Below are 5,651 nucleotides of genomic sequence, written 5' to 3' on the forward strand. Positions count from 1 at the left end.
ACCCTAATCCGCCCGATCCAATCGATGTTTAGTTATACTCGACAAACAACAACCCAACCATCGGGCACCAAAAAAAAAAGAAAAAAAAGACAAGTGAAAACTAATGGTTTATCAAAGAAAACAAAATAAAAATTACTTTACTCGACCTACATTAGTTCATTAGGGCTGTCAATGCACTCTCAAAATTCAATATCCGATTGGAGATAGAATCCGATTATTTCGAATTTAGATGTTAAATTCCGTATGTAGATTTAGCCCCACCGGATCTGATTAAAAATTGCTATTATTTAATTGTATGTATAAAGATTATATACAATTATATAAAACTTATAAACAATAAAGTTAATATTTTATATTTATAATCATTTTATCATTGGTGTACAAATTAAAAGTAATTAGTTTTTTAAAACTGTTTTTACTTTATTCCAGGTAGAGAGTTAGCCACCTTAAAATTAGAATTAAAAAGGAAGAATTCCTCAAGAAAGTGTAAAAGACGTTAGAGGATAGCACAAGGCCTGCCATGGACAACGAATGGACCAGAATAGTTTATTTTCATGAACTATTTCTAGTTTATTTTTACATCGGAAATTAAGCAAGTTTCTTTATCACACAATCTACTCTAGTTTATGCCGAAAAGAGTGTGTTAAGCAAGTTTTTTTCTCGGGAGAGTCTCTCTTCCATTCCCGACAAGAGTCTCTCTCTTCTTGGAAGTCTCCATCTCTAACGGTTCTAGAGGTTTCCTCTCTTTCTTCTTTGAAAGAGTTTCCATTTCGGGGTTGTTTTGGGGTTCTTCTTCCCTCTCTCTTCCTTTCTTTTTCATTTTCTTCTTCCCTTCTCCCTTTCCCTTACTTCTCTCTCTTCTTCTTGATTAACTCGGCCTAATCATCAACTCTCTTTTGTTTCTTCTCCTTTTTTTTCTTTTTTATTGTTTTTTTTTCTTTTGTTCTTTTTCACAGGGATTTTTGTATAGGAGGCGGAGTGTTGGGCAGTGGCCTTAATCGCTATTTTGATTTTCACCGCCAATAACTATTCCCTTTTTTATTCCACCGGCACTTATAATTCCAAATGGTTAAAGTTCTGGGTGGATCCAATTCCGACGATTAAAATTCTAGGTGGTTAACATTCCAGTTCCAGGTGGTTAAAGTTCTAGTTGGTTCCACTTCTAGCGATAACAGTTATGGCAATTTCAATTCTGGGTGGTTAAAGATCCAATTGGTTCCACTTCTGGTGATAACAGTTTTGACGGTTACATTTTCTGGGTTGTTAAACTTCCAATTGATTCAAGTTTCGGTGATTACAGTTCCGACGGTTATGGTTCTAGCCTATCAAAGTTCCAATTTAGTAGTTAAAGTTCTGGCGGTTATGATTACAAATGATTAAAGTTATAATGAATCACAACTGTCTTTATCCCTCTCTTCGATGGTTAGAGATGCGCTCATTTATCTCTTCAGTTTGTGATTCTACCTCACCATTTGTTTGTTGCAGAAGTTTCTTCATTTTCTCCTTTACCACTTCTTTGTTTTATACAATGTTCCTGTGTTTTCTTGCTTGATACTGTGGCCACTATTTTGTATTCATACAAGTTTCATAATTGAATAAAATATGATGTTTTGCTTTAAAAAAAAGTGTTAAGTGGGGGTTCTTACAATTCAATTAACCAAATTGTGAGCTGTCTTCAAAATGAACTAATACCACCAGTCTTTGCAATTCTCCAAACTGGTACCACCAATTGGCCAATTTCAATTTTCAGATTTTTATATTTATACTATATATCATAAATAGACATTATATAATGCATATATTTATATATAATATATAGATAATACATGGTATACATTATATATATACCAGTCAATTCTATTTATTGTTGATTCACAATTTTTTGGTTCGATTTTCTCAATTTGGTTTTATTTTTTTGGTTTTTTATGAGCATACCTAGTGTTCTGATTTGTGTTTGATTTTGATTATTTTTTATTTCTTAGATAAGTAGTCATATGTGTAGCCAAATGGCTATTGCCCACCCTTGATGTCATAAATAAAATCACTCTTACATCTTATGCAAACAAATCTTTTTTTCCCTTCCCCCTTAAGAGCTTTTATACTAAACAATTCTTAGACTTGGCTAGACTTTTTCTTTTCATAATAGCAACCTATGGGTGACTTCAAAAGTAGCATCATCCATAGAAGCACTAGTACCCATATCGGTATTGTCATACTATGACCATATATCCTCAAAGCCAAACATGTTGGAAAACTTTAAGGGATTTTGAGAGGAACCAGCCTTTTTTTAATTGTAATCAAATCCTAAAAATGAAAATCAATTGCAACTTACCTGGTTCGTCAGCCCGAGATACCAAATTGATTTCAACAAATGAAACTTATTAGCATCCTAATATTGCTGGCTTGAAATATGTGAACAAGCATTCTTCTTGTTAAAACTTAAATAAAGTTGAAAATTAATGATTAGGGACAAAGAGATTAAGAGAGTATGAGAATCTAATGAGGGAGGGTAAGGGTGTTTATAGGAGTTAGAATTAATTCAATTGACCAAAATGCCCTTAAAAACTAGTTGTTTTATGGTTATTAGAAGGGGTATTTTGGTTTTTTATAAAGTTAATTATCACTTTTTAAAAATGCTCAAAGTAGCTATTAAAGGGCATTATTGAAAATTTTCCTCCCCTAAAGTCACCCCCACAATAGTTATTTATAGTTAGAGGGGCATTTATGTAAAAATGCATCAAAATAAAAAACTAGTAATTGGGGGGGGGGGTCCCAACAGCTATATTCTTAGTGAGTCGGCTTTGTGTCGTGTCATGTCATACCAACCTATGGGCCTCAAAATCCAAGCATATATATATATATATATAAAAGTATGTATGTAGACACACATTTTGTTTGGTTTTATATCAAACTTACATATTTTTTTTTATTACATATAAAATTATTTTTAATATGAGCCCTAGTTAATTAACATATGCATACATACTAAAATTATTTGCAATATTTTATGTATTAAGGTAAATATTGTTTATTTTATAGAAATTTTTATATTTATGTACATTTTTTGTTTTAAAATTAATATATTGTTATAATTTAATCATATATTTTAGGGGTGCACTTTTTAATAAGTAAAGGGCACACTCTATTTAACCATATATTTTTGGCCCCACCTCACCTCACCTCACTCCCTTTTAAAACTATGATTCGAGGGCAATTAGGCGTGCTGAATTCAATCATCATGTAAATTTCTAATATGAAGATACAAAATGGCATATGCCGTTTAGCATGGTTATAGAATTTTCTTATGACTACCCAAATAAAGCACAGACAACCAAAAAGCAAATACCCCAATAAAACACTGACACAACCAATCTGGCTTTAATATATTGCATACATAGCTCAGTTCAGATTGTAAAGATGAACACCCTTTTCCAATTAATTCAGTTCCGATCAGGTAGGCACAACATTGTAAGTATATTTTATTTGCATTTGAAAAACAATTTGACACCTGACCCTGAAAATACCCTTACTTTATCCTTGGAAAAGATTAAAACTCACTTTTGACAGTTGTCAAAATAATTATCAAGTGCTCATTTAACGTGCTTATTTATGTTGTGTCTATTAAATCAAGTCCACAATTAACTAGCTCAAAGGCCTAAAAAAGTTAGACTTAATTGAACACTATAGAAGAAAAGCAACAAAAGGTTTGTGTGATACACAGAACTCTTGTGCTATAAATGCACTTTTATGTTATTCAATATTTCAATGTTGGGTGATATGCAGTTAGTAGAAGAAGAGATAAAACAGTGAGGAAGGGTGTTTATTCCGAGAGCTCGGCATAAAAAGAAGAGAAAGGCTCTTGTATATGATTTTTTACCTTTTCCCTCAAATAAAACACAGTTTTAGATTTTTTTTGTTTTTTTGTGTGTGTGTGGAAATGCCATATATGATTTTCACTTAGCCAAAGGAATGTGCATTAATTTTTTGTTTTTGATGGTTTTGTTGAAGGTCAACGAAACAGCCAACCATCCCAAGAGATCCGAAGCTCCACATCTGCACTCATGAATACTGATAAAGGAAGCATTTGAAGAGAGGGAGGATGGCATAAAAATATAATGAAATAACATACAAGAAGATACCTATTCCCCCTTACTCATTGGTCATTGAAGATCATTCGTTTTTCTCATTTCTTTGCACTTTTTCAATGTAAAAGTAAGCGGTAAATATAATTTCCTCCCTCTAGTGAAGGATCTCTGACTTGACGTGGCAGAGAACCGAGATCAAATATTCATTTTGTTCCCAATTCCAGGGTGCAGATGTGCATTCCATTGTGTTATATAATATTTTTTTCTATTCTTAATTTTCTGAAATTATAATTATAAAATAGATATTATTAAACTAAAATATTCATTTTGTTTATTTATATACTAACTTCTTTTTATTATTTTTTTATTTATTAATATTTAATCAATACAAATATTATTGAACCCACAAAGTTAAATTATATATAATATACACACTTAAATTTTCATTTTTCATAATATAATCTTCATAAAAATGATGATAAAATAGCAACATTTTTATATGTTAATAAATCAATTTTTTAGCAAAATTATATTACTTAGTACCAAGGTTCAAAGTATGGATATGTACCTGCCCATACATAACAATCAAGAGTTTCCTAACACTAAGGGTGTATCAGGGTTTTGACCGATTCAGGGGTGAAAAGACATTAAACCGGCCCCTCTGAACCAGATTTGACAAAAAAAAAACTAAAAGAAACTAAAAATATCTACAAATACTGCCCAATACGCTAGCATATCAACCGTATCAATATTTTGAACCTTATACTTTTACAAGAAAACTAAAAAATCACAAACCAGGAGCAAAATCAAAGAACCAACCCATTATCAGCCCTAAATTAATAACAACAAATTGGGCACAACATTTAACAATTATTTTAAAAGCCTTTTAACATTTCCGTTTTTTAAAGTCTGGATCTCCTGCCCACGAACTCTGCCCACGTTTATCGCAACCACACATGGAGAACATCTCATCCTCTGCATAGTATTATGCAAGGGAAGATGTTCCCAATCCCAGAGTTCTCGTGGGCAGGAGATCCGGAGTCCATTTTTCAACCCTTTAAAAATTACTAAGGGCAGAAAACAAAATTTCTTATTTTCCTTGATTTGAATAACATGCAGTAATAACGGTATTTTCAGTATTAGCAACAAGATTAGCGGCTAACTAACCCACTACTTGTACGTCAATTGGAAATAAAAGAAAATTTTCAGCTTCTATTGTATTGGAAAGATTTTATCATTATATAACTTCTCGTTTCAAGTTTGTTCACAAGGTTCCTCTCTTAACCCTACTTTTTTTCTCTTTTGAATTCCCTTATCAGCCAAACTAAAGTCACTTTTTTATATATGTTTTTCTTCAATCTTCACCAAAAAATGGAAGCCACACAACGAATCATAAATGTGAAACGTTTGAACTCATCAATTTAGCTCATGAGCATAGGAAGAAAATACATTTATCCCATCATGCACTTAATCTACCCCAATAACCCCACCGGCCCACCCCATTCGGTGATCGCAACATGTTAAAATGATAAAAAGAAAGCACATTGCAAACAACTATATATCGAA

This window comes from Nelumbo nucifera, chromosome 4, assembly GCF_055504915.1.
Source record: "Nelumbo nucifera cultivar China Antique chromosome 4, China Antique-T2T, whole genome shotgun sequence".
NCBI classification, from domain to species: Eukaryota; Viridiplantae; Streptophyta; class Magnoliopsida; order Proteales; family Nelumbonaceae; genus Nelumbo; species Nelumbo nucifera.